This window comes from Plectrocnemia conspersa, unplaced genomic scaffold, assembly GCF_051122295.1.
Source record: "Plectrocnemia conspersa isolate PC_06_02 unplaced genomic scaffold, ASM5112229v1 ptg000002l, whole genome shotgun sequence".
NCBI lineage: Eukaryota > Metazoa > Arthropoda > Insecta > Trichoptera > Polycentropodidae > Plectrocnemia > Plectrocnemia conspersa.
In genome coordinates this window covers 15,303,081-15,328,765 of record NW_028277166.1, presented here as the reverse complement: position 1 = coordinate 15,328,765, position 25,685 = coordinate 15,303,081, and the positions used below count along the sequence as shown (strand labels likewise).

Sequence of the window (25,685 nt, the reverse complement as noted above, 5' to 3'; positions counted from 1 at the left end):
TGGGCTATGTTCAAGGTCGTATAATTAAACGGTAATCTTGTGAATCCGGTGATTTATTTTTTCCGTGGCCGTTTCGTAGAATTATTCTTTCAATGTAACAACACCTGCTTGTTATTTATGTGATTTTTTCTAGTCGTAACGAGGGCTATTGTGTGGTCCCAATCCATTAAGTTATTGTCTTGTTTTCTTGTTGATGGATGATCATTTTGGTCTCAGTAAATTAACGTGGGTTTTAAGAATAAGACCCCACAAAACCATTACATTTACTGCAATATTATTGTTTGCGTTGTTTAATACAATAGAAATGTTTTCTGATAAAATATCAGTTTTCGGAAATAAATCTTGTTTTGCTTTAAGACAAACCATGGGTTTTTAAGGTATAACTTAACTTCATTTATAATTTTTATTTAAAGGCAGTGGATATTATTTTAAAGATTTAAAAATACAACTATACGTTATATCAGTACTATTCATCAATGCCAATACTTATAAAAGCTAACTGATTTCTAAATTTTATGACGGAAAGCCACGCCAGAAATTAAAGCTTAAGAAAGTCTGATTGACTTGCCTAGGTAGAATAGATTTACTTTATTATTACGCATTGGGCTTACGTCTGTCAGGTTACAACGGAAGATAAAAAAGTGTATCTCAAGTTGGGAGTATTTGCTAAAGATTTTGATGGAAGTTCCTGTTCAAAGTGAATTATATGATTTCACTGCCTTTGTTTCTCCTGACGCGTACATCAATTACAACGATTTGGGGGTGGTTATCAGAATACAATATTTCCGTCTTCTTTCTTATACGAATTTTTGCGTGACCGTTGGAGTTTAAACAAGTAGAGATTTGGCAACACTGCACTTGTCATCCAAAAAAATTATATTTTATAAACCCATAAGCTGTCCGCTTTTTTAATGCAATATTATTATTGTGTGGGTTTTATAATAATAATCTTGTTGTATTGATATTTAAAATTATTATTTTATTCTAAAAAATACTACAGTTTATATAAATCTGGTTGGTTAAAAAATAAATTGTCACCATAATATTAACTAATATATATGACTTTACCAAAGTTTACGTTCTTGCATAACTTCTTTAATTAGCTCCTAAATTAAAACATACCGGAGAGTTGCCGCAAAACAAAAAGACTCAAATCTGGGTTAACATTATTCCCGAGTCTCGCTTTGAGCAGCCCCACTGGGAAACTTTAGACGTAATTGCATAGAATTCGTCCATGCTAAAGTATGTCATACTTAAAGCCAAGTCTGACCGCAGGACCCCGCAAGGACTCAGACCTCGGGTTTCCGCCAAGACGGTACTAGTAGGTGCGGTTTTGCGGTGCGACACATACAGTTTACATGTGGCACACGTGTAACCAGCAGGTTGGGTGACACGTGCAAGCCATTTGTCATCAGCCACTTCAGGTGAACCGTGCTTATTTTTCACTTTGAGAACGTGGGTAAAAATATTGATGCGCCGTCTGCCGAATTTGAAAAATGGCACGAAGCCGGGAAAGCTTTATCTCTCCTTAAGGCACTAAGCGAGAGCATTTTTCATTCGCGACGATAAAAAAAATAACTGCCGCCAGGCGAGTGGTGGCGTATTATGGTGGGCGGTGGCGGGAAATTGTGAATAGGCTATGTCAGTGATGATCAAGATTGCCGAATTGCGGTTAATATGGAAAATCAATGGAAGTGTATGGTAGCATGTATTATAATCATTAGGCCTTTTCTGTGGTAAAAATGACTAGATGTATAAATTATGTGGATATATTGGAGATTTAAACTCTACACAGGCAAGAAGTAGTATGCTGTAACATATATAGTGTTACAGTTAAAATTTTAAATGTCAGATGTAATACTGTATCACACCCTAGAATTCTCAATTCATAGCTACTAAGTAAATATTAAGTAAGACATTAAAATCGAGGCAAAGTTTGTAAATCAGTTATGTTTATTTAATTAATACATACTTGTTATTACAGCTTAAAATCGATAGATGTATATGTATAGCATATTTAACCTAGTGCGTTACAATGGGGTTAACATAATCCATAGCTAATAAGTAATTAGTGATACACAGAGAATTGGTGATTTTATTAAATATAAATGTACAACCTAGCTTGATTTCATTTTATTTATCACGATATTCATAAACAATATTAGAAAAATCTAAAAAAACTAAATTTTTAATGATCGCTTAAAATTATTGTATTTAAGTTTTAAATTTAAATTTTGATGGAATTTTTATTTAAATTTTAAGAACTATATATTTAATCGTTGAACAGCAGTTAGGACCGAACTTATACATTTGTTTTTCTGCATTTTTTATTAATATTCACCGGTTTGGTTAATTTAGCTAATATTTTGATTAGACATCTATACAAATTTACCGACAGCTTAACATAAAATTTTTCAAAATCTAAACTATATTTTTATTACGCAAATGACCATTCCCGCACTTTTACGATTTAATATGAGTCATTAAATATCTGCTAAGACAACTACATAATATTTTTGTGGCGAAACTTTTCATTTCGTTTCAATATCAGGTATGCAACTTAGTTAAACATAAATAATAAAAAAATAATCTTCTTGCTAAACTAACTTCTTATCTATTTGTATCGTTGGACTTTTTTATTCCTTGAATCGTATTTTCTATATGTAAATTATATCGATATAAATAATAAATATATACTATAATATTGTGAAAATGATTAAGATTTAAAACTTGAAATGTTATCTTCTAGAATATTTGTTTTTATTTTAATGATTTTGGACACGTATTTCTGATTTTCCTATTTTTTCCCAAACATTGATAAAAAAAACCCTTATAAAATAAATATAAAGATAAGTTATTAGTAAACTTTATTAATACAAACATGATTTGATTACATTAAAAAAACTGTGGAATATGAATAATATTAATAAGTTATGACTCTCTACAATTACATATACTTATGATATTTTAAATTCTGTGCTCTATAATTACATATATACTGATGGTATTTTAAATTCATAATTTATATTTATCACATTGTGAGAATATAGCATTATAAAACACAAAAAATTGCCATTTAAAACTATTTATTTAATATTATATATCTCTTAACTATTTTATAATAAATTAACTTTATTTGGCTTTATTAAATGTTCTAAACTTTGTGTTCTACTAGACGATGTATGTTTGTATTAAACGTTCCTTATGTGGGATTATAACATATACATATATATCCGTTTTAACAAAACTTTAAATTCATGTACACGTATAAAGCTCGGTTCATAATTAATTCAGTATTTCACGTTAATGTATATCTGAACACGTTAAACTTGAAGCAATAGTACATTTATATTATCATTTTAATGTATAATTCATTACAGTAAAATTATAATAAAACTCTATAATTTATTGTAATTTCTCTCACTGTAATAATTTAACACATATCACACAATCTAGTGGAGCGTAATTTTAATTTTAATTTAAATTATAAATCTCCTGTTTATTCTATATAAACAAATGGTAATGAAACATACCAGGTTTAACGTGTGCCTAAATGGTGTTCATTAAGGGGTAAAATGGTAAATTATCAACACACATAGGTTGTTTCGCACAAGGCGCGGTTTCATCTTCCGGCGGAGATGATTTTGCTCAGGTGAATGAAAGGGTTGACGGCACCATTAAGGGCTGGCCCAGAATAAAGAGGCGGATAATGGTCATTCCTATATATAGCGCAGTAGGAAGAGGCATCTTGACTTTGAGTGTTGTTCGTAGCTAGATGCCCGAAACCCTTCTCACCGCTACAGTTTAACTTCGACTTTATTTAATTACGACATGCGTGGTTTTGGGATAAAATTTATCCCAAAACCACGCATTGCTGTGGGATTTTTTCGCGTACTGAAAATAGTGTAAATCAGATTCATAGACTTTTCAAACAGGTGTGAGCTGAATGAACATTTTTCGAAACAGCTTCATTTATTATTTTAATTAACGTTTGTGGATATGAACAATCCATAATTTAATTATCAAAGTTTGTTTTTCTGTTTGTTTGTGTGGACGAAAAAGCTGCCAGCTATGCAGCAGAGTTCATAAATTTCATTATTGCACGTAGATTACCACAGTACGTAGATTTAATATAACAGTGAAATATTACGCGGTTACTCGAGAATGTGTTAAACATATATATGATTAAGGAAAATATCAAAGGGTTCTTAATTATTTTAATTAATTTGATTCGCCAAAAAGCTACAAATAGACAAATACTTACCTCATATTAAATTTTATGTTACAATGTACATTGATTAGAATGCATATATTGTGTTTTATATTTGATGTTATATTATTTTTGAATATTTACTTCGTGTTTATTAGAACGTGTGAAAAAAAGTTATTGAATATGAGTATGGAAAAGTACGCAGAATATAAGTTTATATATAATTTAAATAGGTGATCCGGTAAAATAGTCAAATACAAAATAACTACAACAAAACAGTCCCGATAAAACAAAAATTTATAATTTTAATTTTATTTAAAATCTTTAAATTTTAAGCAAAATATTTTTTGGGGTTTTTTCAATGGCATGTCAAGTTTTAATATTGTTGGCTGTGATTTTGGTGGAGCAGCTGGGATCTGTCGTGAGGCTCTTTAAATGATCCGATTATGTCTTTATTTTTAATGCTCCTGGCTCTTGTCTCGTTTCTGTTGCTCTGGCGAATTGCATATGAGGATGTTTGTGGCCAGTTGCATCGCTTCTAGGACTCATACTCAAAATGTGTTCATGTCTTAAAATAAAAACAATCAAGATGGCCACTAAGACGATCGATAACCATAGAGTTTAAAAACAATTATGCGCAAGATCAAATATATTGTCTAGCGCGCATCCTTTCTTAAAAAAAATCGTATCGTCTCGAGACGGATAATATTTTAAATTTGTAACGTAATTATTTAGTCATGCAATCTATCTTCCATTGTTGTGTAAATATACTGTGTTTGCCCCCACTTTCGAGAGAGGTTGATCTTTTTGTTTGTTCTAAGGGTTGTTAGAGTGACCTCTACGTTAGAACAAATTGTGTAGGTGGTTAAACCCCTACAATTATTATTTTTAGTTTAATATTATTTTGTATTCAATTTAAGAATTTGTGTTATTATTTTGTAATTAAAGTATCATATTTTTTCGTTTTATATTATTATGCGTTAGCAGAGTAAGGTCATCTTTTGTGATAAAATATTATAAATTTCTATTGTCACCATAGAAATACGACATATTACGAATCTTCGCTCGGTATACAATACTTTCACTGGTGTGTACTTGTATCGATATTTTTTTATCTTATTGAATGCGTAAAATCAATCATTGGGATAATCTTGGAAAAAAATCTGAACGGATTTAATCCGGCCATATTATTACGCGACACGACTTCGTTTATATTATGTGAGAGGCGAAACCATTTGTGTTTCTATACAGAGAGAGTGTACGCTTAATCAAACTTTGGTGCTTATGATATTCTGTTACGAGAGCTTTGCTCTATATATTGTCATTTTATTCTCAATTATTTGCAAGACTTTACTTTCGGGCGAGGAGAGGAAAGGAACGAAAGTAAGAAGGAAAAGAAACCCCGCTAAGGGCGGAAGCTGTATTGGGGTGGTAATCGCCCGTCCCCGTCCAAGCGGGAAAATTTAATTCGAAAACGAATTTGGCGGGAATTCGCTTTTGTTTTTGCCCCTATAAATGGAGAAATAAATATTTGGATATCATTAAAGTCGTCTTAACTACTTTTGCTGCGAGGATTAAAACAAAGGGGCGAGGGCCGAACCGTAGATGTTTTCCGTGAAATTATGATTGCTTCCCCGCGTCGTTCCCGCTATCGGTTTTGGTAATAATAATTTTCTGTATATTATATATTTATAATATACGCACAATTTTTGTCCTGACGTAAAAGGAAATGGATACGATAACAGTGTTTACGAACATATTACTAAAAATTATGTTTATTGTAGTTAAATTAAAATAAAACGTAAAATACTATGTTTGTTATTATAAAGGTGAGCTCGGTAAATGTATGTTTTGCAATAATCGACTACAAAGCTATGTATTATTATTGTTTTAGAATATTAACGCCCATCTTATCATTTCACTTTGAGGTTGAGCTATTGAATAGTTGAAGTATGAGAAATCACGCATCTCGTATTCAGTTCTTTCACATAAAGCTATTGACCTGGTTATTGAATTTTCATTTTATTACTTATTATTTTGAGCATTTGTGGCGATATGTTTTGCTGGGCTTATAGCATTTTTGCATATTTTCTCTGATTTTGTATACAACCCCAAACAAGTGAGGGATATGAAATTACAGGTTTGATGATCCATTTATAGAGAAGCAGCATTTTAAGTATATAGTTTATTTTTTCATTCGCAAACGAGTAGCTTTTTCTTCACTAACAGTTTTATCTACACAAGGTTTCTAAATTAGTTTGGAATCCAGGGTTAACCCAAGTGTTTGATTTAAGAATCAGTTAAGTAATTGGGTTAAGTACAATTTTTTTTTCAAGAAATGGCGTTCCAGAAATTACTTATTAATCGTTATTAATTAATTAATAAGTCAATAGATATATCGATTGACTTATCAATCGATACATTAATACATATTTATGCACATGTCACGACGAAAGCTTCACGGACTTAAAGTCACACGACAAAAGATCTAGCAGACAAGCAAATATTTTTTTGTATATTTCTGACGTTCTTTTTTAATTTAAAGAATTCGACATTCTTATGATAAACTTTGTACTTTTCGATCGGATTTTATTTAATTGGCTAACCAATATTTAGTCATTTTAAATTTTCTGTTACCCTTTGATTCATCGATTTTTTAAACGCGTTTTCTTAAAAAAATCATCACTTGTTACATCTCTTTTAGTGATGGCTCAGTTTCAGTTTTAGCCCTCGGTCCCTAAGAGCCTAGCCCTTTGGCCAGCTTGCGTTGAAATGCAATGCTTTGCTTGTCATTGATAGTCCAAAGGACGCTACCTCAGTTAGGTAGTCACAGAGCTTACTTCCTCTTAGGAGCTTGCGAATTCAAGCTCAAAAGAGGTCCTTCACTTTCCCACACTGTTAACAGCGATCTCCAGCGTGTGGTTGACTGGCGCCGATACTGAAAGCACAGTGCGACTACTTTTGGCATCCATTGCAAGAACCACTACCGTTACCAGTACTAAGGACCTACGAGTCCAACCCAATGGGCGGCATCCAGCTTTTAAGTGCTGGATGGGCGGGATCCACCCCCCGTAGTACTAAATTATTTGTTAGAGTAGTGTTTCTCCCGAGTGTTTTTGGGAAACGCTCTCCGCCGACAATAATACAACTCGACACTCGACTTTCAAAATCTGATATTTCAACTCCCAGATATGTGGTAACTTAGCAAAATCATATCCCTTCGGCCACAAAATCCGAAAAAATGATTATATAATTATGTATAATTAATTATGACCAGCTTAAATATTATATTAATTATTATTTGTGATAAAATTGTTGCATATTCTAAGTTTAAATTTATATTTTATTTTATATGTTAAAATTACATATATTAAGAAAACAAACTTATACAGTGCTAACTTTCAAGGTTTGAGAAATATTATTGTGTAATATATTTTCTATTCAATATAACTGTACACTAATAATAAATTATCAGCTATGTTTACATTTAACAAAAACAGACAGTGACTCTAAATTTATTTTATAGCTATAATTAAGAAATCAAAGATTATATGTTTTATTGAAAGTAACAATAACAAAAATACGTGAAATAAATAGATACCAATTAGTTTTTGCTTAAAAATGATCAGCATTATTGCTGTTACGTAAAAAATAGAATTTATATTTTCTTAAGAAAAACACAGAGATAATCTTATGATTTTGTCTTTCGGAAAAACACTAGTCTGATATTAAATTCAAAGTACAATCGAGGTTTTGAATTCATTTTCATAAAATATACTCATGTATATTGTTTATTTATAAGTTTTTATTAAAAAAAATTACCCTGAATAAAATTTTGGTCTTAGTTTCAGCCACAAATAAAACATTTTAAAATTATGAACATTACAACAAAATAACATACATTTATTACCCTATGCATTTCAATATGTGCAATATATTACCGTGATATTTCGATATGCCACATATAAATTTTATAAAATATTAGGAATATACTACGTATCTACATAACGCAATGCGCTATGTTTTTGTTTCTGAATAATATTTATCAATATGCCATTCTCCAGAATAATAAATTGTCTTCGTATATGTCAAGCTCGCGACTCTATTCATGTTTGTTTTTTTTATTCAGTATACATTATATAAATATACATACATACAGAGGCCATTAAGTTTTCTATATATTTTTGTAAATAACATGGAGATTATATTAAAATTAGTCCTAAACTAATAAAGTGGTTCATGATTAAATTTAACATTAATATATCTATGTGTTTCACAAATTGTAATAAAATATGTACATACATTATATCGTTTTTAATACGTTTTGCGGTTTCAAACAAAAATGGAAACGTTTATAAGTAAAGTATATACAAATACGAGGGATATTCGAAAAGTAATTTTTGAATATCCCTCGTATTTTTTTTTCTATGCAGAAAAAGAAACTGCTGCTGAAGTTCATCGCTAATATATTTATTTATACGGAAATGGTGCTATAAATAGACAAAATGTACAAAATGCTGGTGTGATACTATATATTATACCATCGGAAACTCTTTGATGGCCGGAAAAACTTATTTGATGTTGTATTTAATAAAAGCTTTGAGATAACTATGATAACTAAATAAAAGATTCTTTTGAAGGTTTTATACAACAGTCCTAAAATAAAATACTTAGAAATATTTAATTGATTTCATGTCATTGCTTTTCGAATATTCCTCGTGTACACAAAACGCTATAACTGTGTTCCATACACATATTTCAGTCGATTATCCCAGTGAGCTATGAAAGGCTTTCATGACATTCGGCTGACCAGGACATCTATTCACGAGCCTTTGATTTTCTAGCCAACAACCGGCGTTTCAATCAAATCACCGGATTCAGCAAGACCATTGAGAGACGAAAATCACGTCTCATAATTTACCCGTTCGCATGTTTATCCACGGATTTTCGCTGGCCCTTTGTTACCCCAAAACGACACGGCCTTGTCGTCTTGTCGCGACTTGAGATCTTTTGGGACAAAATCCCTTCTCGGCCTCCGGGGATAAAGGTGCTAAGGGCTCGTAAATTCGGCCGCGGAGATATTCCGCGAAAGCCGATGGAATCGAATTGGTTCAAGATGGTTACCTACTCTATGGGCCTTTGTTGTGTAGATTTGGTCTTAAAGGAGTGAAAGTATGAAAGATTGTGAGAAAGATATGCAAATTCAATAAAATAAAATCAACGGTAGAGTGCTCTTATTTTCTTAGTGATTATTAGAGATGGAAAATTGTATTTTACCCACATATGTATGTACCTTCAACGAATCGATTTCTATTTATAATTTTTCTGTAATTTATATTTCATTTAACCGACATTGACATTCATACTCTTCAATCTATTACTATGTAATAATTAATTTTATTTTGTCCTTCGATAATTGACTATTAAATGCAGTGAAAATATAAATTTGTTTAAAATATACTAGATACATAATTTTTACTATTTATCATTGTTGCTAAAAAGATTATTGTATCGCAAAATTAGGATCTTATTTTTTAAACTATTGGATGATTATTAATATATTGATTTATTAATCTATTTTTTTAAATTGCGAAAACATTAAATTATTTAATAAAATTAACATGTATTTTTTATATAAATATTCTATTGTAGAATAATAATTTAAGAGACAGAGGTAATCTTGACGACAATCTCAGCTTTTCCATTAGCACTCAGTCTATGGAATCATTACTATTTCTATACTGTGGTGAATTATGCAACTGTTATCAATCGTTTCCAGCGATTACTTAAGCTGCAAAGTCACACCCCTCGACCTCAAAACCAAATATACTATATGTGAAATTTTTGTATTTAATTTTAATGTGTTATAAAATAAATACAATTACGTATTGTAAATAAATTTATTTTGTCGTTATTTAACTAATAAATTCTTTTTCTAGCAGATTTGCTTTGTAGATGAGCATATATTATATATATTTTTATTTGTATATATCTTATACATATGGCACTTGATTATATTTATAAGATACCAATCGAATTCTGTTTAAATTTAGCATTTGAGAATTGAATATCTCATGTATGCATAATATTGTATAATATCATATAAAGTATATGTTTATTTGAAAGCGGGAGTATTTTATTGTAAATAATTTACCTTAAATAAACTAATTCTTGGACGAAACATATTAAAATATATTAATTTTATTTGTATATTAAACTAACTTATCTTTGCATTATGAGTAATATAATATCAGTAGCAATGTATATAATATTACAAATTTATACAGTTTTCTCAGAAAATAGACGCCAGAACTAACATTTTGCTACGATATATTTTATTGTCCTTAACATAAATTCAATTAATTATATTATTTAAGCAAATGTTTATAGTAAATTCCAAAGTTTTGTTCAATTCTCATCTGACTACTTTCATTGCTGATAGTATTTATGATCGAATGTCGTCTTCTGAGTAACCACAGATCAACGTACTTTAAGTCTCAGAGATTAAATTGTATTAGTTCTTAACGAGGCTTTTAATGGGTGGCAATTTATTTGCAAAAACATTGTTCACAATTTACGTGAAGAAACAGGAATGGTGGATTATTTTTGGATATGTCTTTTCGAGAGTTAATTCACGGAATCTACACGTCATTTTTTTATTTAGCTGCAGTCTGATTGATAAGTTTATAATTTACATTTCACAAAATATCAGTTTCATATCAACAAATTCAGGCCGATGTTTTTGATCAAATACGCGAGACCAATATCGTATTTGCTGTTAAGCAATCTATTTTTGATTGAATTTTGTATAAAATTTTAATGGAATTAACTTTTTTTTTTCGTAAAGTACGTGCAGCAGCATTACATTTATGACGCATATTTCTTCCTTCAAAAACATAAGCCAGTATTTTTATTTTTATATTTGCCTTATACAGCTCCATGTTGTAAACCTGTATTAAATATCCTTTGGTTCTATTTATGCAAATCAAATTTTTAGCACTTTCTTTTTCACGAGATGATGACGGTAAAAAAAACATTCTTAAGAGTATGTTTTTCGCTTTCTGCTACTATTTTTAATGCCGCTTTATGTGTAGCAAATTTGTGAGCAAAATTTTATTTTCGAAATGACCTAATCTTCGACAAAATAGATAATCTCAATGTTATAAGTTATCAATTTGTAAATAACATATACTGAAACTGCTGTTTCGGTGCATTCTATGACATTATACAGTAGCATTACTTTTCAAAGAATCCGTAGTCTATGATTGTATTTTTTAGAAAATTTAATCACTAATTAAAGATATGTTTTTATTATTTTCGCGCGATCACTTGCCTAATTAACTGCCACATTATGTAGTAAAAATATTTGTAAGCCATAAGGGCAAATCGTGTACAATTTAGGGTATTTGTAAATAAGATTATCAACAAGACAAATATTATATATAGTATCAATTAATAGTTAAAATCTCGAAAAAATCGGTGTGCTTACGTGATAGGCGAAAAACGGTTGTGGATTTTACCAATGAGTATTTGTGAAAAATATGATAAATAAATAAAGGTGAACAAGCCATATGTGTCTTTTTCAGCGAAATAGTTGTTAAAAGACCGTTATTTACCAAATAAATGCGTCTAATACAAAATGGATCAATCGATACAAAAAGCAGATTGTTTTGTATTTAAGAAAAGTGACACTTTTTACTGAAATTAAAATAAATGTATACAGGTTAGATGGGGTGCACTACGTTCGCGGTCTAGTTAAGGAAATATATAACGAATAATGTTTTCAGGCGAAATATAAAATGGCAAATAATCTGGGGGTTTTTCTTATATTCCGAAATGAAAGATATCCTCTTAGTCGACCGAGCAGTGAATGTTGTGGATTATAAAACTGTATATTATTTCTTACATCTCTTTGATGGAAAAGTATGTGGGCATAAATTTTTACTGTACCACATAAATGTGTCTAAATTTGGACTTTACTATACGGATGTCCCTGTTATCGAGTAAAAATATTTGGTAATATTATGTATGTTGCAAAAATCCTATGTTATTGCCTAATCTTTCTATCAGCGAAGAAAGTGAGTTGGTTAATAATGCGACATGCCAAACTATACTGGCCATTTCTTAGCATACCCTATAAATACATTTAATATGTTATTAATCATAAAAAAATATGCGCGCTGCTACCCAAACGTAACAGCGCGCGTTCTATTTGTTCAGAAAGCGCCAGGATTTGTTTGCTTATCATTACCATTCGGAGTTAAATCATTTTTATTGCCGCTGCGAGAGCGTGAAAAAATCACGAATTCTGCTTTTTCTGCTAAATTTAGTTTTAATATTCCTCCATTTTTAGTTTTTTAGCGCCCGTCGATTCGGGTCCGCGTACGATAGCGCCTTCGAACATGACCCGAAACGCTTATGTACGTATAATTACGGTTGAATGAGAAAAAATACGGGAAAGAAAATGCGGAACCGAATTCGCATTCGCCCTCTTTTTACTTTTGCCAAAAAAATATTATATATTCTCCTTTGTGCGTTCGTTTTTAGGCGGGCGTTAAGCACCGATGCGAGAAATTTACTCGCTGTTCCTGAAAAAAATGATATAATGAAAAAATGTTGGAGGGGTTTCATAAAATAACGGTATTGTCAAAGCTCTTTTTTAATCTATAGAGGTTTCATTTTTCAGAAATGCAATTGTTTCATTGGTGAAATTAAGTGATGTTGGTCGGTATAATATGTCGGAATTTTACAAAATTATATTTTTCATTACGTTTATATTAAGTAAGTAATTCAGTTTTGTACATATGTACAAAAAAATAGAAAAAACTCGATACACTTAATGTTTATTTTATTCTAAAGAAAATTTTAGATGATGCTAGGAGCATATTATTGTATATTATTTAACCAAACGTGACAAAATCTCTCGTTGCAAGAATTCAAGTAAGCGTCATATATACGGATTTCGACAAGGTTTATTATGGATTATTATTAAAAAAATAGTCGAACCTCAATTGCTTATTCAAGCGATCCTGGACAGTTTATCTAGGAACTTATAGCGGCCGATTGTCGAAAGAGTATTCAACCCTTCGGGGCTCCACAAAGTTCCAACCTGCGCCCCTTTGCATTATTGACATAAATACGCCAATTAAAAATTCAATTTTTTTTCTATACGTTGATGATTTTTAATTATTTATTTAAATGCATTACTCCTGCTCTCTACAGAGTGAATTAGATTCTTTATGGAGATAGGCTTCCGTAAATCGGAAAGTGACATACTGTGTCATTTTCTCGGTTAAAGCAATTAACCATAATTAATGAACTATGAAAACTGTTATTTGCTTAAAGAAATTTCATTTATTTTAAATCAATTATTTTAACATTCTAAAATAAAAAAGGTGGATCAAAACAACTAATAAAATCAAAATCAGCTATGACATATTTTAAAATATTCTACAATAGAAAAATATTTTAATTTGGGATTTGTGTGTTGTGATCTTACCAATATTTCGTTTAATACTAAATGATTTCAATTATCAAGTTCACCGAAACTATGGCAAAAGATCGTTATAAAACTTTATGAATAAAAGTACATTTGTATAATTGAAGATCAATATCAAATAAATTAGTACAATAAAGTAAATAAAGTAATTAAATACACTTTAATTTAAAAAATATTGCATGTTTATTAAAATAAAAAAAAATATATTTATATCGTAAATTATGACGATTTTATTAAAGACTGATACGTTAATCTTACCATTAAAAAAATAATTGAACCTTAAAATACCTTAATTTCATATCAACAAGTAATAATTTTATAAATTTATTAAGAAATACCATAAAATAAAGTTGAAACCGTTATTGTCAATGGTCTATATTAAGCATTGAATAAATTACTTTTATTTAATATTTTCACGCTTTAAGAAAAAATTAACTGTTTAATTTCATGAAGTAAAAAGAATAAAAAAGTACCCGTACATACTTTTTATGATTTCATAATTATTTCCTAATTCTTTTGCTTTTATTTGAATATAATTGACCGAGTTTCGTGTTCGCATATAATTTGACTCGTGCTTTGCTACTTTAATTAGCAAACTTAGTTAGAGTTTTATCTTTTTCCCCCCGTTCATAATTTCTGAAGAACATGCAATTCTGCTTAAATATTTAATATTTATTATACGTTTGCTTTTATTTTATTATTCATAATGTTTTTATCTATTCGTTTGGCTATATGTCATTTTTACATTGATGCCTCTTCGCACAGAGCTGTGACAATTTTATCAAGCTTATTAATGGAAACGTCATTTTTCCCACCCGGTTATTCTCACGCCGCTTCTTTCTTATCTCTCTTTTAATATACATAATTTATTCTTTTGATCCCATACTGGAAAATCACACATTTTATTTTTGACGATGGAAATACAGAAACTTATTTTATTTTTTCAGGATATATGTACAACATATGCCTTAGTTTACGTTTATCTCTCATATTAAATAAACACTTATTGATTTTCTGAAAATAAATTTAAAACTATAAAAGAAAGTAAATACTATTGAAGCTGTAATAATTTTTAAATCGAATTACTAATGCATTTCTCCTCTTTGAATCTTACTTTAATTATTAACTACATAATTTATATAAAATGCTTTATTATTTTTAAGTTTTCAGAATCTCTTTCTTTATACAGTTGGAATAATACTTATACAAAAGTATTCTTAGCCTTTTCTGTTGCATAATATAATGTATAAAATATAAGTTACGGTAAAACTGTATTTAAAATACGGTCTCTTTTGACTTAAAAGTTACACACTATCGGTCTTAAGACTCGAAATATATATAATTACAATTTTTGTCAATTTATTACACAAATTAATAATAATAAATAAATAAGGCATTGTTTCAAAGCTTTATTTGTAGCAATATTTAACATAAACAGAAAACGTTAAACTATTTTTGCATTATAACAGCGTCGGGCGTTTTATAGAAGGTATGCAAGGATAAAGGGAAAGCATCCGAGTGATTTAGCGATCGAGAGTATGTTACAATAGAATTCCCCGGCAAAATCCCGTCTTTGTGTATTTGTTCCATGGCCCTTACACAACCACATCTGTGTGCTCATATTTTTACAGTAATATCGGCCAAAAACCGCCCTTTTCGAACGATTCGTGAAATGTCACGTCGGGCTCGAACCATTTCCTTCGACCCTTTTGAAACAGATCGAACGAAGCTAAGAGCTATTTTTATACACTGTGCCACATAAAAAGAGTATATTTCTAAGTCAATTTTCGATTCTATTGGATTTTTATTGAAACGACTCTATTCGACTTAAATTAATTGCCTCGATATCTTTAGTGAACACTATCGAAACTTTAGAACAGGGATGGGCTAACTTTTGAGTATTGAAGTCTACCCATATTTACTCAAATAAATTATAAAAAAAAAATTAAGTATTAAGTAAATAATATTACTTACGTTACAAAACAATGTAAACATATTATTAAATTAAATAATTTAAGCTTATATGAATTATTGCCAATTCATTTTTTTCATATTTCGAAAAAGATAGAGATCAGAACCTCATGGTTCTTAAAAAATCAATATCTTAATTTTATAATGTTTTTCTGTAAAAAGCCCTCATACATTTTTGAAATCTGCCAATTCCCACGCAGAGCAGTTTTTTTTATCCGATTACTATTTTATGTCTAAGATTTCTAAAACCAAGATAAGGCCGGTTTAAGTAGTTGAAAAAATATTAAACAGTTTTCTGCCATTCAAATACTTTCGACCCGAAAAGCTTTCATGAAAGCATGCATAATTAAAATATTTAGCACAGGTTTTCTTCCTTAGCAGTATAAAAAAATGCAGCCGTTATAAAAAATAATCAAAAATATTCGTTTAAATTTAATGTTAAATAAAAAATAAATTAGGTAAACTTGAATTTTTAATTTAACATTTTTTTAAAGAAATTTCAAGGAAAAACACAGGTTATGAAGTAATAAAAGAGTCGATGAGAAAATTTTGTTAAAAAATATTATTTAAATAGTAAGCATAAGTATGAATTACAGAAAGCATTCACCAAGCTATAAAACCAATTCATAAAAAAATAAGAGATATCATAAAAAGCTTGATTGAAAAAAATTCATTAAAATTATTTTTATATTATTTTTTTATACATGCATGAGATGAGAAATATGGCATTTCGCGGAAGTAATTAATCTTGCAAAGAGAACGTCTTTCTCCCGGAGTGATGAAGCGCCCCTCGGCGGGTCGAATTAATCGTTTTATAATTCATTCGCGAGAATTAATTTGCTAGCTGGCAGGTCTCAGCTGTGTAACGCGGCTAGAGTATCATTTAGTTATGTCTATTGAAAATTATCATAAAGTGAATCGTGTACCATAGCTTGTCGGTATTTTAGGGAATTATCCAACCGAATGTTTCCAATGGTGATTATAGAGCACACTGCCATTGAATCATATGCATGCAGTGTTGCTAAACTTACTCATTAAATTATTTTTATCAATGTTCTACTCAAGCAATCCACAGTTATAATTAGGTAGAAACAGCTTTGATTTTAATTTATTGAATATAAAAAAATATCAATAATTTTTTGAGTATATTATTTTTTAACTGTAATCGATCCGTTCTGGTCATTCGATTAACAATTTATCAAACTATTAAAGTATTTTCTCTTTAACGATTATCCAGTTTACTGTTCATCAATAATAATTTGCACGTACATAAGTACTTAAACTTTCCAGTTTCGTTACACAAAACGTAATTAACTTTTCCATGGCCAAAAAAAGTACATGTTTGGCCCATTCCACTTTAGATCAAATACGTACCTGTATGCTTAAAAAAATACTGGTTTACAATTTTTCAGGTTATTTTATATTTAAATTACAATACAGCTCACATTTATAAAATTACATAATATATATTACATGTGTTTTTGTTTAGCGAATTGTCATAACTTAAGAAGTAGAGAAGTTTTATAGTATTAAACATATTTTTGGCGGTTCTGTATTTGTCCTAGGGAATACTTAATAAATTAAATCTGACATAAGATTTGTTTTAATATTTTAAGCAAGTTGTCACGCCGTCAAATTCTTAGTTTATTAAACGAAAAACTTTTTTGAAATGTGTGTTTTTTCACCCTTTAGGCATAAAAAAACTTTACTGGGTATAAAAAAACGTTTCTCTCGATCTTAACTTTTGAATGTGTCAAGAATATTATATATGATATCATAATATTATTTATTTGATTTATGAACTTGATCCTAAACTATATTTAACTGGAATGTAATTGATTTTTTCTTTTTATCAGTAATGCTAACATTAGTAACACATATTTTTAAATTATTAACACATCGTTCAATAAACATAAAAACAAAATAAACAACGAGTTTTATTACAATTATCAAATATGGATAATTGTATATAAATATATAAATATGTTTACTTAATAGTATTGATTTAATTAACGAGTCCTAATTTGATTGTGTATATTAATATTATACGCCTAGCAACACTAATTATAAAGGTACTTCCATTTAGGCTGTGTTTTCAATTTGGTAATCGAAGTAAACACGTAAATAAAATAAAAGCAGCACATTTTATTACATAATATATTTTTTTTAATTATTTAATTTTAATTATAAAAAAATATAAATGTTAAGGTATATTTTTTCAGTAACAATTATAATTATTGCTATTAGAAATAACGCGAGCACAAAGTTACACTACTGATGCTTAAATGAGGTGAATATGCAAATTAGTGTTTCTCAAATGTTAAGAGTATAAAATATTTTATATGGGACATATATTATATTTTATTTTTATAATAAAGGTTAATTAGAGAACCTTTTTATATTTTTTAAAAATATAATAAAAATATAGCAATATTAGAAGAGCTACATACATATCACTGGTTGTCAATTTTTCATCAAAAAAAAAATAAAATTAAAAATATTGAAAATCGCAATCGAATCGCAACCGGGCCCGCTTCACTAAACACGTTCCAGAACGTGTCCTGATTCCTTGTTTCCATGGTTTTCCGCTTGACTATTTGCATAATTTCATTATACCCCTTGCAGCGTGCTTCATACGGACACATGTGTACCATAGACGAAGCATGATCGATTTTATTCATTCAATGATAAATAATTCATTTTTATGTTTGTTGCAGGCACTATTGACAGCTGAGAACAAATTAAATCGGTGAGTACTTCGTTTTGATTATGTGTTGTAGCCATATATATAAAATCCCTAATAAACATATGTAAGTTAAGGAAAAATTATTGAAAAATCAATTTATTAAAATATCATATGATAATATTTATAATAAAGATTGATAAAAAATATTAGCACAGAATATAAGTAATATGATTATTAAAGTTTATATGGCTCACTAAAATACTCGAAAATTAAGTACTGGTGGTATAAATGTTTGTTGTGAATTAAATATTAAAAGCAAATTTTTATAAAAATGTGTTAATCAGTGTTAATTAACTTACCCTCAAGTTTGGTCGGTTGATCATATATATGGTTGCAAACGAGTTTGTATCTATTTAAATAAAATAAAATGAATTTGATTACAAAGGATTAATAAATATATCCTAGAATATCATTGATTTTTTTTGTTGCTTTTTAGATTTCTGTAACAGAATTTGCTTTGAGAATTAAATGTTTCTCTAGAAGGCAATGTTACAAGTAGAGCATTTAAAACCCCTATGTGTAATGACGAATGATTTATTGAGCCAAAATCATCCATATCTAATTTCATGTAAATTACACTTTAGCTATTTGTTTTGTAATTGAGTTTAATAATTCCAGAATTCAATAAAATTATCTCAACACTAACTTATGCTTAAGTTTGGTATCACTTTTATGTTATTAGTGAATTTAAATTAACTCAGATTGTTAAATGAAACGCGGATGGTTTTAAAGGTATATTTGAATCTGGAATCCTGTTGATTCCTAGCGATTTGCTTTTTCTTTAAAATTACTTTAATTCACCTTACTTTTGTTATGTTTCAAAATTGGTCGCACAATTTAGTTTTTTATGCCAAATAATATGACTTGATCAACTAGAAAAATTATTATTTATCATTATATTTTTTACACGTGTAATGTTGGTGTCAGTATCGGGCGGAGGTGTCAAATGCTGTGCTTAGATTAGTCAAAAAGGTTAAAATAGGCAGGTGATTCTGATTTAGACATAAAATAGTCCTTATATTGGTGTTGTATTATAGAAAGAGCAGAGACCTTAAAAAAATTATATTTATCTCTCGGCGTCTTTGCCTGTGGCACTTTGTCTAAATGCGTGAGCAAATATAAATTTATTTTTATTTGTTCTTATAGTAGCTTGGACGAACAAAAAAAGTTTTTATTTGTTAATTAAAATAACATCCGTTTCTATTTTGAAGTTTTAGTAAGTCTCCCAGGTAGCTATCCATAAAAAAACCGCTATTGTCGCTTCTCTTTCACTAAAAAAATATCCCAAAATGGACGAATTTTTAGTGAAACGATGCCTATTATTTGAAATAAGCATGTAAAAATGTGTTTCAAAATTCCGTTTAAGTTATTATTTATGTATTTGTGTGTAAAATTCTCAAATATTATGACGATTTCTTTTCATGGTTTCATTGTGAAGTATCTTTGTTTAAAGTAACGTATTCTAATGGGAATAAAATTGTCGTAAGAGATTAACACAGTTCTTACGGTCAATTTTATGTAAGAAGTTAATTGTATATGTTATATTTTACAAGAAAAAATCGGTTATTTTCGATTGTTGTAAGATTAAAAAATGTGATTAGTTTATTGATAATATACCAAAAACATAAGCTATATTTAAACTTTTAGATTTTCTATTTTTAGGTTTGAGTTTTTACCTAAAAACTATCAAAGGTCATTTGCAGACTACCATGTTTATTTGCTAATTTTGTTTTACAATAATATTATCTTTCCAAGAGAATTATTTTTCTATTATTTGATTTCATTTGAATGCTTCTCCATCTTTTAGAAAGAAGTATTTATGTTTAAGTAATTAAACAGCTTTAATATTATTCGTAGAAGCATTAAATTCATGCTGTATTCTAAAAATAAAATGAAGTATTTTAAATAAAATAGGTTAGTGAAAGGTCATATTTATCTTAATTTTAATGTGAGCATAAGTATAAATACATATTTGTATATATATACATATATAGATAATATACGCATGTATAACATGTAAAACCAATATGAAAAACCCTTAATATATGAAAGCGAAAGGGTTCTCGATGTCCTTGCTCTAATAGCGTTCATATTTATTCAGAAAACGTTGTTAACACCCCCATAATCCGGCGCTAGACAATGCAGGAACTGTAATTTGGGGGATAGAAGACGCCAAAGTATTATAGAGTACCTTAGATAGAATTTTGGCATAGTTACACGATTCAGACAATATTTGAACATACATGAATTTTCTAAGAGAGTAAATTAATTTTAATGATTGAATTCTAATTAATATAATGCATGTTAACATTTAGGAAATAATCATTAGTTTGAAATTAGTTAAATTAACCTTAATATTGGCGAAATATTCAGGCAATTAATTTTTAATAATATGTATATAAAATGTCAACGGTTATAAAACTAGCATTCTTAAAACCACATAAATATTATTTTTTGCATTAAAAATAAATATTATAAAAATACAATATGAATAAATTTAGTAAAAATGTCAGATTTTGATGATGCGATCACGTCTTTTATTAAAATGTTTAATGTATTTTTTCGGGATTTTTACCGATACAAGTCTGTTTTTGAAAAGAAATATAAAATATTTTCTCGCTAAAAACAACCTTTCAGTGTGACGTTGTTTCATCGAAAGTATTTTCCGATTGACTTCTATGATAAAAGCGCGGGATATAAGATGTCGAATTCCTGAACGCTTGGAACGCCAGTACCGGGTGATTGGAAATTCTGTTGCTATTGCCGTCTGTATTCGACACACGTACATTCAGTGCTTTTAATAATATTATTTTACAAATAATAAAAAAGTAATATTTATTAAACTTAAAAATAGAATTATTATTATATACATAAATGACATTAACAAATATAAAATATAGATATGTTTTATAGAAAATATAAAAAAAATAAGTAAAAAGACGTGACGTCATAGAAGGATCTGTCCACGCAAACAAAAGTTATAAATTCTCGAAACGTATCAGACATAAAACATATCCGAGCAATTGCATCTAAAGAAATTACGTTGTTTCGAACGTATCGCTCTTAATCTCATTTTTTTCATTTTTTATTATTTATTTCTAGACAATCTATTTACAAATGATTGTTTTGTAAATATATGTATGAGTTTCTCCTTTAATGCTCTTTTATATATCGTAGTTTTTTGCTCAACATCGTTGGCATACTAATTTGTGATATTTTTTTATCTTAAATGGAAATAATTGTTATGGCACATTACTTACTTTTATTTTTTAATATTTATAAAATAAAAAAGGATTACAGTAAATTAAAATACAGATAACAAATTGTTGATGTCTAATCTTAATTGATATTTTACATTGCCAAAATTATTGCCTTATATTTTAAAGCAAAAAATAATGTTAGTTAATCATATTTTAAACAAAAAATAATAATAAGGGATAATGCATAATGCCCTTTATTACATTGTGAAAATGTTATTCAAGTACTCCTTAAATAAGCTTACATAGATATTTTTGCATGCGATATTTTAAACAACATTAGGGAACGTCGGTAGGGTCGAAAGGTCATAGGAAAGGTCAGAATAGCGTAGCCCAAAAGGCTTAGCCTGGTAACACAGAACCGACGGGTTCCAGATACGGCAGTTGACTTAAATTTTTATTTATATAAAAATGCATAATTTTGAAAAACCGGCCTTAGCTGCAAACATCTATTTATTGTAAATTATTATACACGTAATAATATATAATTAAATAAATAGACGTCATTGATTTCCAGACTTTTAGTCTGGTAGTAAAAACTTACTTGTTACACATTAGGCTCACGCCTGATAGGTTATAACGGAAAATTAATAGAGGGCATTGGAATATCAAATAAATATATATTAATAATGCTATATGATTACATTTTTTCATGTTATATAGATTGTGACATTTTTGATCACCAGATTTTTAGTATGGTAGTATTTATTATGCTTAATTTAATTACATAGAATAGATTTACTTCGGTGTGAGGAAATGGCCTAATGCCTGTCAGAATACAACGGAAGTTTAAATAAAAAAATAAGCGCCGGTAATTAGGTGACACACCAAAACGAAATTTTTCCAGAATTTCAGGATTGTGTATATTTCCTACAAGCAGATTAAATAAGTGATTTTACAAGTATACTCGTCGATGTTACTCAAGGAAATCATATCCCAGCATACCGTGATAGTTTTTTTGGGAAATTAAAATATATCATGTTCATATTCCTGAATGTACATATTTGAGTAACTTTTTTTGGAATTTTTTTATGGGCGATGCACGCTGAAATAAAAATAAGTGAAAATACAAGGCACACAAAGGCAGCGAGCTCTTCAATTAATGCGCGTTTCTGTAATTTTTAAGGCTTTTTTACATATATTTTTTTCTATGTGCTTATGGAATCTGTAGTCGGCTTGAAAGAGGACACCTAAATCAGTTACCACTTATGTGCGATGAAACACATTGTTATCCATTTTATAATTAAATTTAGTTTTTGCTTTGCTTTATAATATCTCATAAAATGATAATGGTAATTTATTAGCGAATAATTTCGCTTATAGATTTTCGATATTAAATTGAAGATTTCTATAATTCTCAATTACTTATATTTTAAGCAATACTTTATAATCATTGCCAAAAAGTAGGAATTCGGTAATATGTATTCAAAGGTTCATAATGTCGAAAAGTTAAAATCACATAGTTCCACAGAATCGGATTTTATTGCTTTATATTGAAAAGCGGTGAGGGTAATCTTCTTGCTTTCTTATGGTCCATTTTAAATTTGTAGCGTGAAATTTCACTATTTTCTGATTTGTGGAATGTGTGAAAGTCACTTTGATCTACAAAATGAGTCAAATCGTGTATCGAAAACTTCGGATATATCCACAATCGCTGTCGGCAAGCGCTAGTGCCCAATAACACGGGTTTCGTCTGTCACTAACCTCTTGTGTCTTTTAAAGACGATGACGGAATCCCTTGATTCTAAAATCTAGGTTGTTGTAGTCTATACCGACATTCAAAAAGAAACTGACAAAGTTTGTCATGAGCTACTTCTTCGGAACTTAATCAGGGTCTTCTGCTCTTTCTTTTCTTTATCAACGATATACTTACGGCAATTAATAACTGTATGCTGATGACATAAAAGAGAAAGTACAAGTCGTATTCATATTTGAATTCTGGTGCCTTTGTACAAAGTGCGAAATACAATTCATTGGATTCTTGGCCTAGCGTCTATTTAATGAAGCACTATTTAAATTCTCAGAGAGTTGTGATCGCGTCCCTTATTCTTGTTTGTCGCGATCAGAACGTCGTCGCTTGAATTCGCTCTTTTTAGACGAGCCAACCAGATTTTTAACGAGCTTGCCAAGGATGTTTTTGGCAATAGCTGTAAGGAGCTGGAAAAAATACGTGGGATGGTGCTTATATATTTTGGGTTGGCAGCAACATTGATTTATGTTTATTTTTAATGTTTTATTGTATAATAATTGTTTGTATAATGGCTATCACGACGCATCAGAGAAATTTAGCAAGTCATAATGGACAGATTTGTAATGAAATAAATAAATATTGTAATTTATATATATACCGTAAATTGTTTTCATGCAACAGTAAATTTATGTATATATAAATACTCGTAGTTCATTGACAGTTTTTTAACACAACATCCGTTCAACTAGCATGAACATATTGTCCGGTCGCACTGTACCTTTATTTATTTACGTACACCTACCAAATTGATCAGAGCCTGTTTGCTCGCAGAAGAATCGATAACAAAAATGCGGCATCCTCACACACGTACCGTGCAAACATTTTTTCATAACAAAAGGAGATTTTGCCGTAAAAAAATATCCACCGATACCGATGAGGATTTTCGCAGATACAGATACGTGTTTTATACCCGGGGTACGGTGTCATCACGTCGCAACAGGGTTTTTCAATTAAAAAACGTCGAATTTTGCGCGCAAATTCCCCATCGCGATTGGCTTCGTTTCCCCTTTATTTGGACAGAGCCGATTGTTCTGTACAATTTTTCATTTGGACGCCAAACACCACGGGGAAAATATTATGAGTACGTTTAGTTTGTTTTTGCCGACAACGGGTGTGATAATTGTCATAATGCTCTTAGCTTTGTGTGTTGTGTATAATATATACAGTCATGTATGTTTGTAAAATAAAGTTTACCTGTAAATTTCATGAAGCGCATGAAAAAAATAGTTTGATTTAAAACATTCGTTATGTATACATTATTATAGTGGCGTGCATTTGTACTAATCCGTATAAATGTATGCGTTTAATTATGCCGCTGGGATTCCTATCGGGATAAGTGTCAGCTTGCTTGTTAGTTTATATTTATGTTTGTGTATGTTTCAATTGCTTCAAAAGTAAATTCATTGAAACTTAGTGATATTACATACACACAGTAGAGCTTAATGCAGCGTCGACTAAAAGAGAAGTCTACGGTAATTTGTGATACAGATTAAAGTTAGTTGCGCTTTAACTGTTATCGTGGGACAAATCATTAGAAACCATTTTAATGATTATAAATAATAATTAAACTGATAGTAAATTTGTTTCTCACATAGATACACAATCGCTATAGACATACATATACATATATGTATATAGGATTTAATTAAAAAGTGTATGATCAAAACTCGTAAATATCTAAAAGACTAATAACGCAAAGAACTAATTAATAACTTACCTGTATTTTTATATTCCTCAAAGTTATTTGCGTTTCATAAAATACGCCAAGGATATTCTGTAAACTTTATATTGAACTTATTAAATATACAACAGCCTGCCTTAATTAATGAATATTTAAAAACAAACAAGTTTAATTACATTTTTAATTTCTTTATCTTGTATAATATTTTACATGAAACATTATAAAATAAAAGTCAAAGAAGATAAAATTGATAAAATATTGTATGTTTTATTTAATTTTTACTAATTGCGATAAAAAAATAATAACGAACAGTTTGGTTTTCGCGAAAAACACTCAACAGCAGAAATGTCGTATTTTATATGAAATAAACAAAAAGCTAATTTATTAATTATTAATCTACAACGAAATTTCTTTCCTTAGATATAGCTTAAGTTTCCTTAATAATTATAGTTAGATTTGCTTCAATTTCGACTTTCAAAATATCATCATCCACAATTTTTGCTCTTCCACTCTTAAGATAATTTTTACGGTCATAACTTTTGAAACTACTTCTGAGATGTTTCAACCTTTA

The 25,685-nt window shown here is 29.2% G+C and overlaps 1 protein-coding gene across 4 annotated transcripts in view; it reads left to right on the top strand.

Moving 5' to 3' along the window:
• LOC148237832 (uncharacterized) overlaps nucleotides 1-25,685 on the top strand; it is a 444,404-nt gene that overhangs the window by 126,939 nt on the left and 291,780 nt on the right. For all 4 annotated transcript variants that reach the window (XM_088205822.1, XM_088205820.1, XM_088205821.1 and 1 more), the window contains one exon: nucleotides 18,398-18,429. The gene's annotated coding sequence lies outside the window, so the exon portion shown is untranslated. The remainder of the gene's footprint in view (nucleotides 1-18,397; nucleotides 18,430-25,685) is intronic.